This window comes from Apteryx mantelli, chromosome 1 (assembly GCF_036417845.1).
Source record: "Apteryx mantelli isolate bAptMan1 chromosome 1, bAptMan1.hap1, whole genome shotgun sequence".
Taxonomy (NCBI): Eukaryota; Metazoa; Chordata; class Aves; order Apterygiformes; family Apterygidae; genus Apteryx; species Apteryx mantelli.
Window position 1 is genome coordinate 64671157 of NC_089978.1, and position 24577 is coordinate 64695733.

Genomic DNA, 24577 nt, shown 5'->3' on the forward strand with positions numbered 1-24577 from the left:
ATAGTTGCTGTCTAGGTTATTATATAATAAGAATTTCCGTTCTGCATTCATTCAGAAATATATGAAAAGCTTAGTAACTACATTTATCACAAGCTGAAAAGCAGTATAGTTAGCTGATTATTTTCCTTCTTTCTATACTTGTTTTTAATAAAGAAAAGAATATTTTTTTACTTATATTTATAAATTTTATAATTTATATTTATAAATTTTTTAGCACTGAAAGTTCAAAAACTGATACCTGAAAAGAGTAATTTAGCAAAGGGTTTGGTACAATTTCATCACATTTCAGCTTGTCAGTTGTATTTTTTTTTAGTGTTAGTGTTTAGTGGTTTTAGTGGTTTTTTTTTAGTGTTAGTAAAAGTTTAAGCTGTATAATTAATTCTGGTGTAGTAGTTCCAGAATCACAAAACTTTTACTTTAGCTTGTTTGCAGTGGCAGCAGGTACAGGTGATGTTGCCAGGTGATAAAGTGAACCCATTATCACTAATCTATGGTTTATGATTACCTCTTTATAGCAGCTTTTACCTATCGCACGCTGTAGAACAAGAACGTTTTCATTACAAATTCAGTTTTAATTGCTTACACAGGGTTCTTATCTGCAATAAATGATTAATGAGACAGAAGATTAGGCGATGTGTGTACTTTTTGTTCTTAAATAAACTACATCTAAGCAGCAATTGGTTTTCCTAGTGTTGACTGTTTACCCCACCATATTTTAATGGTTCAATTCCTCTATTGACATTTGCAATAATGAAAGAAGTAAAGTAATTGTTCTGCGATTTTTAATTAGTCAGCGAGCATAATCTACTGGTTGGAGGCAGGAACTCTGGCTCTGATATAGCAGATAAATCTTCACAAATGTTTCTTTCTGATCTCTAACACTCTAGACCCATATAATACGGACCCACATTTATTTATAAAATAGGATCAGCCTAAGAGTAATAAGATAGTTTATGAATCATATTTAAAAATTTACATCAGCTTATAGGCAGTGTATTGAACAGCACCTAATACTAGGTAACAAGATAACAGATAAACCCATGTGTCTATATAAGCAGGAAATTAATGTTTATTCAAGAACAGAAGTAAATAGCCTGATCATAGGCTTCCGTGAGCATTTTTATGTGTCCACTCCCAGTTCATACACATCATCTTCCTGCTCTGGTCTTTTCACAAGCTCTCAGGCTTTGACTGAAAATTGCATTTGAGCTATTGTCCCTATGTTTAAAGATTGCATGAGTATATCTCCTTCTGAGATCTGATTCTCAGATAAGCACATCCTACTCTGTATCCTCTTTATTGTAACTTCTCTCTTTCTTGCCTGCAATTTCTGTCAAGATTTTTAATATGCTGGTCCCATTTTGGGAAGCTATACTTTTTTTTGCCTGTCAGACTACAGAAAAACTGAGAAGATTTTCAGTGTTCTGCCTGGATATGCAGTTATGTCATAACCCATTCTGGGGTGAGATACTGATACGTATCAGCCTTTCTACTCCCATACTCTGGCTTCTTCAAAATAACCTTAGGTTTGTGGGCCAAATTACATCTGCAGAATGCTACAGTAGCTCCAAGAAGTAGTAGGTGAGGCCCTAGAGGTGTGCACCAAAGCAACCTAGATCAGCATTACTGGTCTTCAGCCCTTCCCACAGTGGTCCTCCTTTTTTTCAGGGCTTCCAAAGGATTGACGTGAAAGCCTCTGAGTAGCTGAAGGAGTGAATGGGGTAGAAAAGTGCCAAACTAACACCTGGGTACTTAGATTTCAGCTGGCGTGGAATTTAAAGTCACATCTGTATAAGGAAGAAAAATAGGGTCAGAGCACTGGTCAGTGATCCCCTACACCACTGAGTTGTTAGCTCACTGCCTCCACAGTTTTGGCCTGTACTAACTAGCACAGTCCTAAGGAGTGCTCAACCATTGTTTGGGAAAAGTCATGTTCCAGGGACTGCTCCCAGTAAGTAGTTTTGATACAGCCACACTTTTTTTGGAGGAAAGGGAGAAAATGTAAATGTCTGCAGATGAACTGTTCTGGACTGGCTGGCCTCTTGGCCAGAGAGCAGTCCCTGTCCACTTTTACTGGTAGAGACATGATCTAACTGCCTACTTTCACAGCGAAGAACCGGAGTAATCTTTCCTATCTTGGTCAGGCATCTTAGATGTTCTAGGCACCAAAAGTTTTACACAAAACAAGGTTTTACATACCTAAAGATGTGCTACCCAACAGAAAGTACTTGAGCTGATTTATTATTTCTGTATACCACTCACTACTCAGTACCCTTTGCCCATGACTGACCAAACTGATTAAGCAGATCCAGAGCTCCAAAATCTCTTTTGGGGATCTTAGAATCAATGGTAGTGGAAGGAGGCTTCTTTAGCTGAAATATTAGAAGCCAGTGATTTGGAACTGCAATTTACTGTAATTTTCCTCATTTTCCTAATAGCAAAGCAGATATTTTATGCCCTTTGATCAGCTAGTATTCCTTCTTATACACTGGATAGTACAGTTTTTGATTGGTTAGGAATTCTGCCCTAAAAATACCAAAAAATACCTAAATATACCTAAAAATACCAAATGCTGATCTTCAGAATCTTGAAACATGCACATTATGATAAGGGTTGCAACCATCAATGATAATGCATGTTGACTTGTATGATATGAGTATGGTATGCATTTTGCAACTATGCTTTAATAAAAAAAAAATTTTCATTTTTTTTAAAGGACATCAATGGCTAAATACAAGGATTAATAGTCATAGTAAATGTTCCTCTTAATACTTATTTTATATAAAACAGTTTAAAGTATTAGTTGCATTTTATTATTAATATTTTCCCATATCATTTTCAGTGTGTCATCTGGAATTGTCAAATGAATATTGCTCATCTGGATGGGGAAAATATTGCATATATTAAATCAGCATGTTCATGTCTAGTAAATGCTGCAATGTTGTTATCTTACTGAAGCACAAAATATACTGTACATGACCATTGTGAGGTTTTTCATTCTCTTTCCTTCTACTCTTTCTCTAATTAAAATTGCTTTTTATTTAACATAGTCCTTATTTAACATCTGTTCTGAATTGCACAATATCAATTACTGTGTTGAACGGATCCCTAGAAATCTGTGAAAAATAAGAGGGAGATTCCACATTTTCCTCAAAAAAACTGAAGAAAGGACATTTTTTAAAATAAAATAGTCCTGCCCTTTTTTTTTCCATGTCAATACTTCATACTTGCAACCTAGCAACCTAGCAAACAATACATCCTAGATTCAAGCAGCAACAAAATATTCTCGTTCTTTCTTACATAGTTTTATGGCATGTTGAGACAGATAAATAACTCTCATTTCTGGAATAATGGAGAAACTCACTCTCACCAAAGCAGTGGAGCCTAACTGACATTTATGGGAAGTCTTTACAGTGGCTTCAGCAAATTATGGGTCACTGATAAAAGATATAGAAGATCTTGTTTGAGGACATTGGTTAGGACAACAAAATGTTTGTCTTCCCCTGTTGGCACAACCTTTATCAAAATATGGCCTTTGTTCTTCAGCAGGTGTTGTTGCTCCAAATCAAAAAAGTTAAAAAAAAAAGAATACCTCTCCCCTCCAAACCCTAAAACGATATCAGCTTCTTTAACTTATCAGCTGCCTGTCATGCAACAGTGGTCACATTTAGGCATCAACAGATTGTGTTTGTGCCTGCATGTTCATTTGGAAAAAGGCTGTTTTGTCTTATGTAGTAAAGTCCAGGAAAAAGTTCCAAACTGAGTGAGGTGACTCACGACTAAACTCTAAGTCCTGTCCCTCTTCTCTAAAATCAACTGTAGCTTAAAAGATAGTATTACAAAGTATAGTTGATATGTGATGCTTTGAACAGTAAAATTCATAAAACATAGAAACCAATGAAAAATTCATAAAGGCACATTTTTAAGCATTATTTTCTGGTGTCTCCCATATATTTCCTGTTTTCTATTTTAAGATGATATACATTCACTCAGATTCTAAGTGACATTATGATACTGTTTTCTGGCTGCTTCTTTCATTCTGTTCCCTGATCTTGTATTGGGCTTTTTCCAAATTTAGTTAGACAAAAGACAAAGAGGGGGTACGGGGTGGAAAGACCACGTGTCAGAGAGCCAGAGGCAGAGAAAATCCTCCAGATTTCACATTAAGTAATGGTCTCTAGCACCAAATTCTTGCTCCTTCAAAATACGCACGGTCTCAAAATTCAAGTCAATAAAACATATGTTTTGGATTACATTCCACGGAAAGCAAAGAGGGGCTGTAGAAAGCCTCTTTCTCAGGGTTTTAACTTTACGATATCCTCAATTAAAAAGAAAAAAAAAAGGCAAACAAACAAACTCCCTACATGAACTGGACTAAACTGGGGCATAATACTGGGAAAGATATATAACCTATAGGGAAAATATAAGAATATGCAACAGCGAAAGGTTTTTCAAGAAACAAGAAGAAATATTTAGTGATTTTCGCACTAACTCAAAACCTCAGAAGACAAAAGCATCATTTTTATTAATAGATATTTTATGAATTTAAGTCAAGTCACCAAAAAGCCTACCAAAAGAAAAGAAATACCAACACACACAGCTTCTGGATTTCTTAAATTTATAATTTCTGTTGCATATTATGATCTTGTATGTATGTTGCATACATTTGCATGTATTAGATGAATATAATAATGTGCATACAAAAAAAAAATGGAATTGTTTCCAGCTGTTTTGGGAGATGTTGAAAACCTTTGAATAATTATCGATCAATTGCTAATCAGAAACCTGGCAAACCAATCTCACAGGATGCAAAAACCTCCATGTTTTACTGTTTTTATTTTTATTCTTTTTTGCAAGGAAGAAATATTCAGGGAGAGAAGTGAGATAGCTGGATTATTGATGCCTTAGGGCAGGCACTTGCATATAGTAAATAAATGTGTTTAGCTAAATATCTTATCTTTGATTTATCCATTTAGTGGAGGAATAAGATTGCCATCAACAGAACTGTAAGCACTCCACACTTGAAACAGGGATACTATCCTTGCTTTTAGATACGACATGATGAAGAAATGATAGTATCACAGAAAAATACAGTCAGCTTTCATATACAAAAACACAGCTGTAACATTGCAGAAGTGTTTAGTGGCCTTAGTAATTTTGCTCACCTAAATAAATTAAACCTACACTACCTCGTGCCTATAGGGAAATAATGAAAAATGCACTTTTCAAAAAGTGCACAGGTCAATGATAGCTTTATATATCTGTATTTATATGCATGGATGCCTAGCCAGAATGATCAAAATCAAAATGTTATTGCTTTTGTAAATAATGAATAATATCATGATACAGATGTATTATTAATTAAGCAGACTAATTAATTCACTGTTTGGAATTCATTCTATTTCTACGTTACAAGTTCCAAGCCAAAGTCTGGAAGCAGAAAAAAATATTTTTTGACTTCAGTGAACAATCACCCATCACAAATAACTAGTTTCAGCAAGTCAAGAAAAGAACACTTCACAAACAAATCAGACACTGAAATGCATTTGCTTGTCAAATCATTACAGATAATAAATGGATTTAGGCTAAAGAAGAAAAAAAGGAAGGTTGCTTGTGGAGAATTTTGAAAAAAATAAAAGAACACAGCATGTTCTTTTTCTTTCAGGAAATCAGGAAGAACACTTATTTTTGTCTCTATGCAGGGAAGATCAGTCCAGATATTGCCTCCATCACGTGCGAGATTAGACTGTGTCTCAGAGTTTTTCTTTCTGGTCTTGAAAGGCCATCAGGCAGAGCTATTAGCTAAACTGGCTGCATGATTTGCCTGGAGAGGAGCCAGCAGTTGTTCTATGCAGTGTGTGCAGGACAGCCAGGTGGAAGACTGTGTTGGCTGGTCGTAGCCCTGGACGTAGCATTAAAAGACTTGCAACTGGCTGCACAGCGACCTAAAGCTCATTTTAATCATATTACCAGTATTTACTAAGACTGCAAAAATGATGAGAAGTTAAAATTATATTTACTATGCATATATGCCCACAGTCTTTCTCTCTCACCCTCTCACTCTTGCTCACTCATACATGCACAACATACAGGATTCTAAATAGCCTAATTTCTGTCAAAACAGATTGAGTATGGAGCCTGAATCATCTGAATCACACTGCATGAGATGTGTCAGTAGAGCAGAGAGGAAAAGCTCAATCAGTTTCATTCTCTATTGCTGCCAATTCTTCAGAGTTTTCAAGACATGAATTCAGCGCTCTTCTCCTGCCCCTTCCCCCTTCAATCCTGACCTCTGTTATCAATCATCCCATTTCTAAGTGAATGGTGTGACATTTCAAGGAAAGGAAGTATTTATTTAGCTTTTCTCCATGAAATTTACTTCTGCTTTTTTCTGACTGAACAAAAATCTGATGTTAGTCGCTGCATTGTCAAAATAATAAAACAAAAGGGAACCTAGAAATCATTAAAGAGTTCTTTCTTACTGTGTAGATGTGGAGGACGTTTAGAAGGAAGGAACGTAGGAAGAGAGAAGTCAAAACAGAAATCGTCTTCAAAGCAGAAAATTTTCTCAATCAAAACAAGTTTGACTGCTTTACACTGAACTTTCACCATATTCATTCTTCAGTACAAAGCTGAAGTCTTCAGAGAGCAACTCTAAAATTTCACATAATGGTTGAAAAGGAAGAGGCTTCTCATGAATGAACTTCAGAGGCATTCTGTTCATTGACATTTTCAAACACGTCAGGTAATTATATTTTATTGTGATAAAGGCATTAATAATATTGCCTTGAGACAGTATAATATGATTCCAGTTGAGCTACTACCAAAACCTGTGATTGTTCTGGGCTTAATTCTGCAGTCTTTCTGCACACTGAGCAGTACCTCAGGCTGTGACTGACTAATCCATCAATTTTTCCAAGAATATTCATGAAATAACATACTACATGAGTTGAGCTTTTCTAGCAGAACTGGACCCAGATACAGCATTCATTTTTAAAACATTATTTTTGCACTGCAAAATAGCGATGTGGCCTTTCAAGAATTTACTGTATTGTCTCAGTGGTCCTTAGCCCATGTTGACTGATTGACAACAACAGCAAGTAAGTTGTGTGCTGAGAACAAAATCCTTTTTTCTCTTCCCATCAGCCTCAGTGTTAGCATATGATTTCCTATAGCCAAAACTAACCTTAAAGATTCTTTTATGCGGCATATTTCATGTATGCAATGGGTGATGCCTGCTTTACATGTTTAAAGCCTGCCTGATTCATAGAGCTATGAATATATGAACTATCTAAAGACATTATACATGCATTTAAAGTTAGGGCATATGTTTAAGTCCCTCGCTTTATTTCTTTTTGAATCTGGATGAATTGTTGCCTCTGACTGTTATTCTGGGACATTACCACTATCAATAATGTTGTCTTTTCTAGAGTTTCCACTCAATCTTTATTTAAAACATTTTTAAAATACCTACTTCAGCATTTATTCTCCTTTACTACTGCTTTACCTCATTTTAGTTTGTTTCAGTATCCCATATCCTGAAAGGGTAGAGTTACCAGGTGTATTAGGAAGTTAAAAATAATAATGGTTCTCTTCATAGGTTGTGATATTGTTAATAACAAAATTGGAGGAAAGCTACTGATAAAGTCTGGAAAACTTTCTAAGTCTTTGCTTGACCAGAACAAGTGGCAAAAGACATCCACTCATTTTAGAACCGGGCACAGCATTGGCCAGACAAAGATGAATGTTATCAAAGAATATCTAGGAAATAAGAGGACCAGCAGTTAATGTAATTATGGATTTCATGCCAGCAATGCAAGACCTCAGAAGAGCATGCCTACCTCCTTCTGTGACAATGCTTTTGCGGTAAAATTCCCTTTAAATTTTATGTATGTTGTATAGTAGGGAAGTAAAAGCTACTGTCACCTTTCAGCTAACCCGCTGTCTGAGCAGTACAGCCTCTAAAAAGCTTTTTACATTTGGATCACCAGAGTATTATGTGTTGTTTTGAGTGACAGTGATGCTTTTTAAGAAACGCATGGGTCAACCTCAGAGTCTGTTTTGTGTATCAAAACTTGAGATATCCTACTGCACAAGCAGAAATGTCTTTTAGATAGCTTACAAGTGTATTTTATATAGACTACACAAGCAAAATATAAATGGCTAACTGGTACAAGATCTGATTAAGTCTGACAAGGGTACTGTTACAAATGTGAACTCCCCCAGGAACTTTGTCAGTTTTGAGCAGTAAGGACTATCTGACTTCAGGAAAGCTACATTTTGCATGTGTGCCATAGCATAAAAATCAGTTCTTATGGAAAGCCTTCTGCATAAAAGAGCTACAGGACTGCTGATGGCATTTCTCTGCCATTGGCCTTTTTTCTCAGTTCTGTTTTGAAACTGTAAGCAGTCTCACAATAGAGCCGGCTAAACAAACAAATAATGCATAAATAATGATATGATAGAAAGGATCAAACCTCCAAAAGGAGATTATTGCCAATGGCAGTTGGCAATACAGTCAGGTGATTAAACAGTCTTCATTACATTTAGTTGAAAGCATCAACAGAACAGTGGTTTTGGAAAATGCAGATTGCTGAAAGTAACCTGCTGAAAGTTTAATAGGAACAAGTTGATTTTCCTGACATTTTCAATGAACAAAAAAAGTCATCATTTCCATTTGATTTCAGCACTATCAAAATGAAACAATTTTGACTGGTGAAATATTCGTTTTCAATAAAGTTCAGATATTTATGTTCCAAGGATCTATTGTCATTCCATTTACACAGAAAAGCATGGCACACTAAATATTAATTTAAATGCACATTACGCTATTTTTATTTTATGCACATAACACTATTTTTTTATTTTATCATGTTACTTTATTAACTCAAACTGTTCTACTTTGTGGAAAAGTTGGTTTATACATGCACACACACAAGCCACACACACACATCTTTGTTCTGGGGGAATTATAACTTTGTTTTCACTTTTTTTATCTGATCCAGAATGAAAACAAATTAGAATCTGAACATCCTGTAGACCAGACATTATGTTTTCCAGCTATTCCATTCTACATAAATGTTTTAACTTCCTTGTATTAAAAGACCACACTAGGAAATGAGAATGCCTGTTTCATATTATGGATACTAATGCCTGAAATTCACAGTAATTTGAGGACAAACACAACTGTCTGTTGGTTATTTTGACCTTTGATTTTATTTATATTTTATTATAATTAATACTTTCTCTATGTGCATGGTTGGAATATCATGAGATAAATATTTTAATATTTATGCAGAAGAACTTGATGCCAGTGAATGCAAAGTATTGTATTAAGGGACAAAACCTTTTCATGTTTCCTAAATGGCATTATATTATATAGGTAAACTTGTTTTATTTATTTATTTTTCTCTCTCTCTATTTTACTAGAAGATTAAACTTTAATATCTTGTACAAATAATTTCATTTGAAAGATATGAATTCTATTTTATTCAAAAATAGAGGAAAGGTAAACCAAACTTGAAATTTATTTGCCAGAACATCGTTGATCTTAGCTTCAGTTCACATACTACATAATAATATTTCTTCTAACCAAATACAAATGGGAGGAATGACAAGCTGCTCAGCTCACATCTTTGTTGTTTGTATTGGAAAAGAAGACTAGAAAAATGCAGATATGCCAACTACTAATATAAATATGTTTCTTTGATTATACAGTTGAGAAGGCATCAGTGTCTCCTTGTCACTTCGGTAATCTTTAAGGGAATTTAGACACACACACAAGAGATTTCTACAATGTTTTTATCTGCCAGAATGAATTAAGCTTTTGCAAGGAATAGCTATTGTGTAAAAAAAAACAAATCTACCAGCCCTATCTTTCTGGTGATTAGCCATCCAAGCAACCGGGGTCATCATAATGATTAACTTCACTGTTGTTTCATAATACTCTAAAACCTGAACTCATCATCAGTATTAGAATTCAGTCTTAGCTCTTAATATTGCAAAGAATCTTGCTTTTGAAGATCATAAACATCCTTCTGGGTGAGCTTAAAGGAAACTGAAAATTAAATAAGTCATTATAGAAATAAGTAGTCTGGTAAAAAGTAAAAAGAGGACAATAGCCTTTTATTCTGTGAGTCTAATAATGCTCCATCTAATCAAATACTGTAGTAAAATGTTCAAACGAGATATGATTGAAATAAAATAAATGACTAATACCTAAAGTATCTGATCAGCTTCTCTGGAAGATCTTAGAACCACCAGCTCGGAGTCAGTTCTCAATAGGCAAAGGTTTCTTTCAGAGTTTTACATTCTTCTCTAAAAATAGATTTGAATTCATGAACCAAGAGACCTGTCAAGGCCGGAAAGTCTTTAGTTCAACTCTGCTCTCTATCACTCTTTAAAGTGATGGTATTGTATATAAATCAGCTCAACATCCCATTGTTCAGAAGATTGATACTGCTGACTACCAGTGTATGCAATAGACCAAGAGAGTCTCTCTTTTTATGCCTGCTGCTCTCTCAAATTAAGGCTGTGATTTTTTTGGCCGAAGTTCTAGTGATATTCAGAAGAGAGAATTCACTTATTGGCCCCAAGAACCTCCAATCAAGATCCAACAGCTGTTACAGACTCCTAAGAAATGAGGGAGTTGCCAAAGGCTGGTATAAATGTAAACAGATAAATAGTTTTCCATTTCTTAAGTTTCTCTTTCTATTTGGAATTGTAAACTCTTTAGCATTTATTAAACTTAGATACTGAATTTTCATCTTGTTCACTCAGACTTAAGAACTCTCTGTCTAAATCCAAATAAGCAACTGAAAATTCAGTAAATAAGCTGACAAATGCTCAAGTTAAAGAGCAAATGAATCCATAAGACATAAGAAATATATGCCACTAGGAACAAGGCAAGTGATTTAGAACATGAAAACTCTTCCCCCCCACCAAAAAAAAACCACCCTAAAGTTGTCATTTGTATCACCTATGCAAACTTATTTTAATCATGGTCATTTTAAACTTCATTTGTACTTCAAACCATCCAGTGACCAAGTAGACGGACCTCACTTTTTATTCTAGACATTTTTGGACCGAGGAACAAGGCTTGGGAAGTCCCTGCACTAATCTACATTGCTGCATATGCAGTGTCCTCAAGTTGTGCCACTTCTTTCCCTTACATTTAACACACATTTTGTCATAAAGCCTTCAGATTGTGTGTTGTTGCTCTGACATTGATGAAAGACATCCAGACATCCAAAGAGGGCAAGGGCCTGAGCTTAGAAGCATCTCCTGAGCAAAGGAGGCAGGTCCCCACTTCCTACAGTCTTTCTCACACAGCTCTGATTCAAGGCCAGACAGCTGCTCCAAAAGCTGTTTTGAGCCCAAGCAACCAAACCCCTATCAGGGTAGTGGTGGGGGACAGTGAGCTCAGGGCCCCGACCACAGCTTGTGATCACAGAGTCCATAAATCATATTCTGTAGGAGAGCACATTAACTCTGCCTGGGGAGCAGATGGCACAGATGAGGAGTTTCCCACTTGCGGGTAGCTCTGCAAGCTTTGCGGCATTTGCCACAGTAGAAGGAAGCACGTCATCACAGGAGTAGCTGGAGACTGCAGAACAACAAGGAAAAATTCTTGTACATATCTTTCTCTGCTCACACCTGCCAATTTGGCAATCACCTGCACAAGGACTATAAAAAAACCTTTTGACCTCTGATTTTCCAGAAGAGCAGGAACCATCAAGTTTCTGTCTAAGGTCTGTGAAAACTGTCTGCAGTATGGTCCACAGTGACAGCTCACTTCTATAAGCTCATCATTCAGAACTCTTATACAATATACTATTCATGAAACTTTACACTTTTTCCTTTCTTCTATTGCCTTTCAGAAAAGCAGACTTTTTTTTTTTTTTTTACTTTTTCCATTCCTTTTTTATGTTCATGGTGGTGTAACATGTTCTCATATCTGGATGCCTGGCAACACTTGGAATAAAAAAAAAACAGGTCCAATTCCTTTACAAACCTTGTTGCACTTCTGGAGTTGCCAGAGAAGACTAAAGAATCTCCCAGCAATTCCATTTGAAGAAGGGCCAGTTTTCAGCATTACTATACTCTTCTGCAGATGAAATAGCTGATTTTAATAATAAATATGATGCACATCATACCTATCGTATCATTTTTCATCTTCAAAATGCTTGACTAATACTGGGATTGATTCTGTATGCCTAGTCCAGAGAAAAGGCTTTTGATCTGCATCAGTCTCATGAGGCTAGCTGGGGTAGAAGTTGCAAGACATCACACCAGGTACCATTTTCAGCTAGCAAAAGAGCCTTGCCCAGTTTTATAATGAGTGTAACACTACTTTGTGAGTAGCTGTACTAGCTGTAGTCTCCATAAAGAGAAGTAGCCCTTGTTTCTCCTCTGCCTGATTTCCATCATCTTTAATAATATCAGAACAAAAAATATATTTTTGTATGACATGCCGAAATGCTTTCACTGACTGATGAAGTATTTTCATGCCAGTTCTTGCTTCCCATTTGATTCCTTTGGATTATATCAGATTTTCTTAGTTTCAGACATTTTGCCTAAACTTCTATGTTCTTGCTATACTATATGCTATATTCTTATTGTGCTGATACATTAGATATTAACGCCATTTTATTTACAGCTAAAACATGCCTTTAGAGGCACCCTGTTAAACGCAGTGCCATCGCAAGGAGAATCTTAGGATTTTGGACCTAGTGTTTTTCACATTACAAATTTATTCCTTTGCTGATTGGTATGCAATAGTGATATACAAAAGATACTCTGTTCTTCACAGTGAGATTGCAGAAGGGTTACACTCAACTGGAACCGAAAAGCTTGCCATGTATGCACTAAATCACTACAATATTATTTTTATGGCATTTCATTGTGTTTAAGTTTTGTCATCACAATAGCATTTTTGTCCCTGTTTTCTTTTCATGAGGGTTGCCTGAGCCATGCAACATTGGTATGTCTGCAAGCTGTTGTAAAGGGAGCTTTCTTCTCTCTTTTTGTCTCTGGACAAAATTGCTATTTACTCTCAGTTTTTCAAATATTTGCTTCACTGCAGTTTTTCTTAGATTATTTTATATGCTACATGGGGGTCAAATCGGAACGCATATATTTGCTGACACTTCTTACAATTTGCATAGGTCACTAACATCAATGGTAAAAAAAAATGAGATGAAGAGTTTTGCCTTTCACATTTACTTTCCTTTACTGTTGCTACAGCTTGTTCAGCAAATAGAAGACAATGTTGAAAAGATACCAAAAGAGCTTGAGAATAAAAAATCAGAGCTGCTACCAAAAAATATACAGTGTGTCATTAAAAAGAGTTAATAGATTAGATGGCTTGAGAGTAGAAAATATTCTGCTTTATATTTCAGAATGATTCCCTGAGTCATCCAGAGATTCTCTAACAACTAAGCCATAGATGTATTTGGAAGCTAATAAGTTAGTTAAAATAATATTTCAAAGTGGAATAATAAAACATACTGAAGATGGTGACATGAGAAGGGCTAACCAGCTTGATTTCTGCAAAGGTAAATTGTCTCTCTAATGACTTAGAATTCTTTCAGTGTATAACAATGAAAATATGATCCTGGTGACAACTTATTTAGCCCTGCAAAAATTCACTCAGAAGATTTCTCAAAAAGATAGTAAACAAATTAAACTTTTATTGCTTGAGAGTAGTATCTGTCATGTATAAAAACTGGGTAAGGGGAAACAAAAGAATGGAAAAAAAAGAATCAATTTTCATCAGTACAGAAGGTTAAAAGTGGGGTGCATGAGGTTTTCATATTCACTGTATTTCATTTAGTAATTTATTAATGAATTAGAAAAAGGACTAAACAACACAAAAGCAAATGTACAGAAAGAAGAAAGATTATTCAAGTCCAAAAAAGACATTAAGAACTTCAGCTGAACTTAAAACTTGTAGAATGAACAATGAATTTCAGTGCTGAAGAACTGAAAGCAACAAACCTTGCAGAAGAAAATTTTAACTGCTTATATTTTTAACTGCTTATATATCTTAAGGGATTTTCCATTTAGTATATCAGGCCAGAAGAATAATCTGAGTCTTGCTGTTCAGTGATGTTCAGAGCGGATCTCTGTGTAGTTACAGCCAAAAAAAAAGACAACAGATGGATGCACAAATGCTAGGAAACAAGAGAGAAACAAACTCACTCTCCTGCATAGCCAGTGACATATAGTCACCTGGAATACTCTGCCGAGAAATAGCTAATCTCGCCTCAAAAAGGAGGCATAAGATTAGGGAAAATCAGAAGGGAGCTCTATGTCTGAGACCTCTGAGGAAAGACTGAAAGATCAAGATAAGAGACTTTAGAAAGGAGATAAGTAAGAAGGATTAGGATTTATAAAATGGTGAGTGTTGTAAAGAGAAAGGATTTACATCTCAGAACCAGGGAGGGCAAAGAAATACTAAAACTGAAAAATCTCAGTTTCGAAATAACAGTGGGAAATATTTTTCCGTGTTAGGCTTAGAGTTAGCATTCAGTACAAAAACATTTTTTGTGAGAACAAGAAAGTATGATTCAAACAAAGATCTTTCCAAAGTAAGTCTATATGTTCCCCTCTATAATTAATGGAAGAAAAAAGATTTTTGAAGGCCTTCAGCGAGCAAAGCTGACTCCACCATAGATAGTTCATATAGGGGAACTGGATGTCTCTTTAAAGACCCCACAGTCATTTCTTGCTCTTGAATATATAAAGGCATTTGTGCTTACTTTAGGAGAGCAGTATACTTTTGTTTAATAAGGAAAGTGTTTAAGTCTTTAAGAAAGTCCCTCACTTTCAGATTTAAAGATTAGGAAATATCTGTGATGCTGCCCACTTTGAACTTTCTGGCTTCTTCCTGTGCAAGACCTATTGCTGGCTACTGTGGAAATATGATAATGGACTGAGTGACTTATTGATAAGGTCGTGGATGGCATGGGCTGTCTTCCTGTGAACAGGTGCCTTATAGGGAATTCTAATTTTCTGGGCAAGCAGCATGAATAAATCCTGTTTCAGTTTCATTGATGTATGCCCCAGAGCACACAACAAGTTCAGAAAGCTTCATTAGCTTCCTGTCTTTATTGACTAAGCACAGAATACCCATATTCTCCAAAGTCAGGGAGAATCCTATAAAAGCACTCAGTGGAAACACTTGGTCTAATTTGTCCACACTGTTTATTAAAAAGTGAGAAGATAACAGGTGAAAAGATATGTGTTTATTGTAGTAAAAGGAAAAATTAAATGTTTGTTAAAAAATACTAAAGGATAAATTGCAAAGGAAATTTGATTATTTTTTTATAATGCAAGCACTTAGTTTAGACCCAGATTCTTTAATTACTCCAGTTCTTACATGGTAGTTCCATGATGAATTCAAGTCAACATAAATAGAAGCCATTGTTAAAATGGTTGGACCTACCCTCATTTTTGTCCTAGATGCACATTCCTGCTACTACCCTTGTACTGGCAATAATACTAGTGTAGACCTATGTTAAAACAGACCAGATCTTTATTGACTTTACTTTCATCAGAATAGACCTATGATCCAGCCCTACAGACTCATGAATTGCAAGCCTGGCAGAAGAACTGCAGTGGGAATGAGGAGTAAAGGAAGCCCTACCACTTTTTGTGCATTTACAGACTTTAAATGACTGTGGAATCTAAACCCATGCCTTTAGATGTTTTGTGACCAGCAGGAGAGCCAAAAGCATAGACTGTGTCTTCTGTTTTACATTCCCTCAGCAATGACTGTAAAAGAAAAAAAGTGCAGAAGGACATAGAAAAATGGTTTAAGAGGAAAAAAAAGCCTTAAAAAAAAAAAAACCCTCCCCCCAAAAAAACAGGGACATTAACATCTCTTTAGTTAAAATTAGGCCACAGGTTATTTTTGAACTTTAAGTTTCTATTTGGAAACTTTACATGCTTTAAAACTTTTGAATACATTGCTATTTTTAAGTTTTCACTGTCATTTTGTGATTATTTTTGCTCCTTAATCAAGCCCTGTTATGTCTGGAAGCTCTCCTGTGACTGTCAAAATGCATCTTTCCTAAATGCACTCAATACAATAATTGCAGATCTTTCTTTGCTAGCCTGTGACCTAGTTAATTACCCTTTTATTTCTTCTCATATTGACAGGCTTTATTCTTTTTTTTAATGAAGATGCCATCTTTGTGAATATCAAAGTCTTAGAAAGTCATCACTGGCAACATAGTCTGTCAACCTGTTTTGTGTACAATGGTATTTTGTGCAATATAGAATATGAAAAGAGCACAGAACCAAATATATATTTTTTTCTGTGATTGGCTGCTCGTCTTCATGCTGTGAATCTCACCCTTACTAATAACAATCTTTACAATGGCAAGCTTGTGTGTCTTCTTAAGAAATTCTCCTCTTTAGGAGAATGAGAAAATAATACATTAAGCTCCTGTGCTCTTTTGCCTTTAAAGTTCTAAATTCCTTCAAATTTGGTTAATCTTGGGAACCAGCCTCAGATGTCTCTTTTTTGGGTGATTACAGTTTCACTGATTGACATACAGAATCCTTCATCTGGGCTATGAACTAACTGTGTGACATGATAATTCTTGAAGATCCACTCTCATGAATGATAACAAGCTGCCTGGAAACTCAACAAATCTTCCCTGTCTACTTTTTCTCATCTTAATGACTTATTTATACTAAATTAGTTTCCAACTATTCTGTGTTAGATGTATATATATATATATATTTTTTTTTTACTTCACATTTTGCTTTCATTTCCTTTGCTTATTCACTGACACTAAATGCACTGATATTAAGTTACTATTTGATTACAACCTTCTCTAGGGACCACAATTCCTGGACAAAATAAGGATCCAGTTGTGCTATTTAGGAATTAATTGCAATGTGCCAAGTATAACATTGGAGCAGACTACTGAATAGTCTAGGGCTGAAAATAAAGCCTGTTTTCAGTGATTAGTTTTTAGAGGTGTTAAAGCACCATAGATCCCATTGAATGCAACTGAATTTATGATTCCTACTTTCTTACAAAGAAAGCAGCCTTTACATAGCTAAAATGATGCAGACAAACTGGTCGCAAGGGTTAAAGGCTCAGAGATGCTGAATTTCCACAAGTTTGCAAAAGTAGATCATTGAATACAGTAAAGAAGCACAACTGAGAGAGGGGTCAAAATACAAACTTAATCCTTACTAAACATCAAAGATGCCACCCTGGAGTTTAACCCAAAACATGAAGCTAAGCTTCAGTGGTTTTGTTGCTCATGAAAATGCCCATTTTGTTTCTATTGCTGTGGTCTTTATACTGTAATAAAAAAAGTTGGTGTGATACTAACTAGAAATTCTTTCCATTATATTTGTTTCCAGAACAGTTACTCTTCAAATAAGCAAGCAGTTTCATAGTATGTAGTCACATTATGTAATGATTTGGAGAGTTACACTGCATTGTAATCAGAGCTGATCATGAACAGACGACCGCAGCTCAGCCTCATTTTGGAGGATCATTACAAACTATTCTTAGAAGATTTCTCAGTAGATCATTCTCTTGGAGGGAAGCTGTCATATCAGGAGCTGAACCGTTTCTTGCCACTTCTATGATACTTGGATTAAAGGAAGGCCTTTCATAGAGTAATTTTGTCTCATGTTGTATCTCCATGCTACTAGAACCAGCAATGGCAGGAGCCGTGTTTAAGGAAATAACCCCTGCATTAATTAACCTTAATGAAAAGTCTGTGTGTGGGAAATTCTGGTTTGGAATATCAGAGCATGATATTGAGATAGAGGAACCATGTGTGTTGGACAGAGAGGAAAAGCCAAGAACATAAGACAAGAGCTGAGGGAAAGAGAAATGTTTCAAATCAGCTTGAAGAGTTAGGGATGTGCCTGTGCAGGGAGAGTCCAGGCCTGGGAGGAAGAGGTGGGCACAGGACTTGATCAGAGGGTCAGTCGCAGTTGGTCGCAGCCATATGTCCTTCCATATGGCTGTCCATCTGGTATGAATACTGAAATGCTGCACCTATGATGCTCAGTGCTGTATGAAATATTAAATGGAAAGCTCTATAACCTGTCTCTAGTACAGTAGCTCAGCTGTCTAGGTGTACAGATCCCACAGTACACTTCAAAAAGAAAACTTGTTAATCTCAGTGTTTTCTCTGTCAGTAAACCAGTCTCTGGTGCCAGGACTTTGTATGAACTATTACAAACTGAATAATAACTAGGATTTGCAAATCCTGTAGGGGTCAGTTTGTGAAGGGTCTTTCATGAACTGAATCCAAAAGTGTAGTTGTCAAGAGCAAGAGTTAATGTTTTTTATGTATGTTTTGTTAGCAGAATTAGACAGAAGGATACAAGAGAGAAAGACAAAAGAAAGGGCTGAGGAGTACTAAATACTGCAGTGTATGTGATAGCTTCTTTCTCTTTCTGTGCAGCTATATTTGATTCCTTGGCATCATAATTTCAAAATATCAAGAGATATTTTCTTAGTTCCATTACAGCTAGTTTGATGTCCCCTCACTTCTGTTGTCTAAAATACTCCACCAGAAATGAAAAACAACAAAACAGACTACTTTATTCTTTTTGATGTAATAATTTAAAGCTTTAATGTTTTCTTTTAAGTCTCTACACATAATTTTTTTACTCTCTCACTTTGGATCTCTTTTGTTAAATTTGATTAAACTATTTTTTAAAGCAAATTCACTCTGTCTTGATATACCTCTTGAAAGACTGCTGTCTCAAACACCAGTCAGCAACAGGTCTCCTAGGCTATAGCTTAGCTGGAACACAGAAGTGTAGGCTGAATTCATGCCTTCAAGTTTTTAAAAGAAAGACTAACTTGTAACTGAAGCAAAGCTGTACTTGTATGGCATGACTAGACTTTCTCTGATACTCCCCAAACATGAAATGAAGATTATACCTACTTTGATATCAATGAAATATTGTTAACTCTGGGCACTTCAGGTGCCAGAGGCTTCTTTCCCTAGGGTTTCTGTATAATCTGTATAGACAGACTGGTTCCTACTATGGATCACTTGCTGGACGAGCCCACCTGTTTCCAGTAAGAATGAAGTTAGGGAGATTATCCTTCCCTCCTCTAAACTCCCACATTAGGGGATATAAGTAATTCATATTCTATTGACAAACTTTTACTGATTTTAAAGATCAGAAATAGACCCAAATAAGTAAAAGAAGCTTATTAACATGAATTTTACTAGGGAATTTTGCCTTGTATCCACAGATCATGTTATGAATATATTGCAGAATGTACTGAGATGTCTGTATCTGGGAAAGGTGGCATTCATTCTCCCTACAAAGACAAGCCTATGCTAGGAAAACTAAACTGCTGTGAAATTTGGCTTTATGGCTGGAAAATATGGTTGTTCTATTAAAGAGTATGCATCCATACAAGCAAGTAGTCTTTGTGCTCTATAGATTTAGATATGGATACAGGTGAAAGAAGTGAATGTACACTTTTTGTCCATATATTTAACCTTCTGCTAAATAGCTCAAAAGCTATATATTAGCAATATAATATTAGCAATAGCTAATATTAGAAGTTGGCCAGCACAGTACTGGAAAACTCTAATTCTAAAAAGTGCTGTAGCCATGAAATCAGGAACAACTCTTTTGGCAGTCTATTCTCCTTTTGCGTTGAATATGACCTGTTAAAACACAGGCCAAGGACTTTGTGACAAACTGTGCAAAGTAATTTCTTGTCAGAATTTGCTATATAATTTTCCCCATCAGGAAGTCCTCTTTGTGAGCTGTGGAAATAATTCTACAGTCCATCTTGCTTCTGTACAATGAAATGCTGGAGCTAGATCAAAGTGGCGATTGTTTAAAATTAAAGATTAAATAATTACACTGATTTATGCACAAAAAGAATGCTGTGGTTAATGTGTTCAGGCTGTATCAGTCAATGACACGCATCACAGCATACAGTATCCTGTCACATTCTAGTGTTGTATATAAATGTCAACTCTACTATTTATTTTCAATTTAAAATGCATTAATATTAGCTCTATCATGCTGACAAATCTTATAATGAAGACAGTTGATTAATTTTTTGCTGAAGGACAGTCAAAGACAAGCATGAATTTCAATGTGATGATGAGTAGTTTTTTTTTGGTGGGGTGAAGGGGTGGTGGTGGGGGCGACTCATTCATTCATCCTGTTCCTATTCATAGTGAAATAGTCTATAAGCAAAGACAGGAGGAAGGAGAGGTGGGAATTAAGTGCTTAATAAAAATTGCTAAGAAATGTTAAAGAAAAGCCAAAAACAATGCTTTTATTTTTGTATACTTTGATACATATGATTATTGTTTTATATTCACACCTCTTCAACTTTCGTTTATTTTTTAAAGTGTTTTACCCTTCTCAAAGGTTCAAAAGACTTTCTTATTTAATTCCTTGGTTTACTGGACCACAGAATGAGTCATTCACTTGATTTTATGATTATCTTTTTTCTTATTTCCTTTGGCTACCTAAAGACACAGTGCTCTCATGGAATGCTGTAGTTTTATGAATATTTCTCTAATTTCATGTCTTGACATTACCTACTCCAAACCTTCAAAAACCAGGACTCAGATTCACCATATCACAGGGCCAGATTGTATAAATGATCATATCATTTTACAAAACTGGAATTCAAAATTCATCTTCACAAAATGAAGAATCAAATTGAGGATTTTATTTCAAAAAGAACTTTTGGAAACAAAAAAGTCTAAGGCTGTTATGAAAGTAAAAGATGCTTTCATGGAAGAAATGGCCTCTTAAGGCTATATGATATGGTGATGCTGAGATATGTCCAGAGAATCATGGAATAGGCTGACAGGATTACAGGATAATCCAGGTGGGAAAGGAGACTCAGGAGGTCTCTAGTCCAACTTGCTGGTTGAAGCAGGGTCAGCTACAAGATCAGATCAGGTTGCTCAGGGTTTTGTCCTGTCGGGCCTTGGAAACCTGCAAGGAGGGAGACTGCAGAACATCTCTGGGCAACCTGTCTTACTGCTTGACTGTCCTCATGGTGAAAAAGGTTTATTTATTACTGTTATTATTATTATTTTTATTATATCCAGTTGGAAGCTCTTTTGTTTTTATTTCCTTTATCTCTTATCCTCCCACTATGCAGTCCTTGAAAGAACCTGGCTCCATCTTCTCAAGGACCTCCCTGTAGATACTGGTAGACCGCTTTTAGGCCCTTAAACCTCAGAGAAGATATCAGTCTATATTTGCTCTTTCCTAGGTATCCGTTATGGCTCACACTCAGAGGTAGGTCTTTGGGCTCAGTGGTCGGACTAAATAGTCTGATCTATCAGTTTACTTCTGGTTTTTCATCATTTGTATTTTTCAGGAATTCATAAAAAATATTTTTTCTTCCTTATATACTAACTGATAAGAAAAGGACTGAGTATATATAAGGTAATTAAAGAAAAAGAGTTTGAGAAGATGGAAAGCAAATTTAACAAAATTCACTAAACTCCTCTGTAACCTAGAAAAACACTGTTTTTAAACATGAGAGGAGATTCTTGTCTTGTCAGAGGATTTGATAAATCTCACACCAGTATAATTTCAAATGAAACATTGTTTCATGAATCTGGAAAAAAGTTGCAAGATGTTGCAAGATGTGGCAAATGCAACAAGATCCCTTATAATCTTTTCCAATATGTTCTGTTCATATGGAAGGCAAAGGAAAAATTTCAATTTGGGAAAGTTTCTAAAGAGCAGGGAAACCAGTAGCAGCAAAAGACAAGCAAAGATAAAGAATGTGGCACTAACAATCATAGGCCATATAGTGTTGTTAATTTAAAGTGTAATTCCATCACGGAAATTAAAGAAGATAACTGTTACAATGTTAATAATTGGTAGCACAGTACAGCTCAGTATAGATACTTTATTATCCATCGTTCTCAAAGGTGTTATCAATATTGGTTAAGCCTCGCCACCCACTAGGGACAGGAAAAATGTTTGACAAATATGTAAACAGAAGTAGAGAGCAAAAGGTTAACAAATGTAAATATGGGAGCCTAAAATTAAACTAATATGTATACTGCCAAAGAAGGGACCTATTGTTGGTTCATTCATTGTGGCTGAATTGCTCCACATCTGCTTATAAAGGCTTTGCCATAAATAAGGTTACAAGAGGCAGGGCAAGATTTTAAAGAGACATTTTTATGTTGTATTCTAATTAACGAGAAAAGTGCTGAGGGCACACAATGTAATTAATTAAAATGAGTACAAGGTGATTGAAAACAAATTTAGAGAAATTCACTAAACTTTTGCAGCTTAGATCAATAATGCATGTTAAATTAATGCTTAATTGCAGTTTATTCTTGTGGAAAAAATGTGGGTTTGCCTTAAATAAAGAATGAGACATGCCAGGAAATGAATAACATTGTATTGTTCTGCTTTTAGCACCAACATCGTATTCAGCCCATTATCCAAGCATGGAATCACATTGCACATTAAGGTGGTGATCAATAGCTTTTCATTAAGCAGACCTGAATCAGAGGATCTGATTCTCACTTTCACTGAGGAGCTTTTACATCCCTCCTACAAAGAATATACAGTATTCTCATTTCGGATTATATTCAAACCTATTCTTCAGAGTGTGTGAAAGGACCTTTTTGTGAATGCATTCATAAAATGATTCAGTCACTACATGTTTTGCTTTGTCCCTGTGCTGGCTCTACTCTGAAGAAGGTCATGTTCCCTTTTTCTCCTAAAGTGGCCTGTACTTTCGCTTATCTCAGTACTGAAGGATCATTGGGAAAGCTGAGAGTTAAATCTTCTTTTGTAGTGCACCTTCAAAGTATAGAGCAGGGATGGAGGAAACAAAGACCGAAGCTAATGTTTGTCATATATGCTAACTATACCAAATCTGTTTCTTAATGTGACCTCAGTGGACCTCAGTGGACCTCCTTTCAGTTCCCAGTACTATTAGGATGCTTCAAAACACTTAATGATTTTTTTTCCCCCTCTCTGCACAGCTCCTCTATTTGCCCTGCAACTTTTTTTTTCCTTTTTTTTTCTTTCAACCATGTTTTCTGTGCAAGTGTGTTTTATATGTGCACAAGACCTCTGGTCAATCTGATTCCTACATATTCTTTATTCATTGCGATTTCAAGTAAAATGGAACATATCATGTAGATTCAGAGTTAAAACAATAAAAAACACTTTAAAAATTGAGAAACCTCCTGGAAGGAGGAAGTTGAGGGAAGTGGAGGGAAGACCAATATGCACCAACATGTGGAACACTGAGAAGCTTTAATGGATATCACTGTTCACCCAGGTTCATCAAGTATTTGTGTTCTAAAGGGCCCAGATAAGACAAAAGTTAGGACTAGTCATGTCAGCCCAACTGTTGTGAGTCTGGAGGTGTTTCTGGATTCCTGGCTTCTGGAAAGGGGAAGAAAATAGAGGAAGAAAAGTTTCACCTCTCTCTGACTATGTGAGAATGACAGCCTTGCAGGTTTGTCCAGTCCCACCCCAGTCATTGGTGGTATCAGAGGGCTGCAAGCCCCCCTTCTCTGTTACTTGGTAGCACTGCTCCCGTTCACTCCCCCTCTGCCTCCCACCAGGAATAAACGTTATGCCTCCAGGTGGCTCAGAGCCCTTCTTTCTGTTGTCTAGCAACTCTGCCTGAACCCAGTTTGGTCTAGCCTCTGATTAAACTGAAGGGGGATGAAGCAGAAACTGCAATGGAACGTGAGTGCCTCCTCGCAAGCAGCGTGTGGCTCACACACTGCTGGGTGAAGACTTTCGCCTTTCCCCCCATAAATTAGCACTGCATGGGTCAAGGGGACCATCTATTTCTGACAGAAATATCTCTGTCCATTTTTTAAACTCTGTGTCTATATTCCTATCAGCCCCACTGGAATTTGTATTATACTCTCTGATCTGCATAACAAGTAATGTTGCTTTCTTTACTGTTTCAAGATATGCCTATTCATAAATCATGTTTTCCACTGATTAAAGAGGGAACTTGTTGAAATTCTAGAATAATGCAGTATAACTTGGAACAATCCCTAAATTGCTCAGCATTCATGTGTGAAGAAAGTCCACTGTCACATTTTCTAGCCTGTGAGAAAGTCAAGTTTCTTAGCAATGCATAGCCTTACTCAGTTTTCTAAGTGTCAGTCATCTGGGTACTGCAGAGATAGACTGTTTAAAGAAATCTCATAAAGTCTGAAGAGGAGCTACTCTGCTATTTATGCCATACAGTGCTTTCACAGCTCTGAGGAGCTGAAATATGACCTGTTTGCTTCACTGCAGTGCACAGATGCACACATGAGAAATCAGCCGAGAGAAACTTAAAAGGAAATATTGAGCTGCTCTCTGTCTTTTTAAGCACGCTAATCTCTTAATAAGAGTTGGCAGGTGCTAACAGGTTTGCACTAATTTCTTTCTCCTTTTTTGGTTATCTCAGTTCTGTAGAGGTAGATTCATTTTCTGGGTTCAATGAGTAAGTATTCCTGCACCTTCCTTGAAATGGAACTTCAGGTCCTTTGATAAATAGATTAAAACGTTATCTAATTTCACTGTTGCTTCTACAAGTATC

At 36.1% G+C, this 24577-nt stretch overlaps 1 protein-coding gene across 1 annotated transcript in view; it reads right to left on the reverse strand.

Annotated features, from left to right (window-relative positions):
- The window catches only part of NALF1 (NALCN channel auxiliary factor 1), a 489143-nt gene that overhangs the window by 13084 nt on the left and 451482 nt on the right, over window positions 1-24577 (reverse strand). The gene's annotated exons all lie outside the window — the stretch shown is intronic.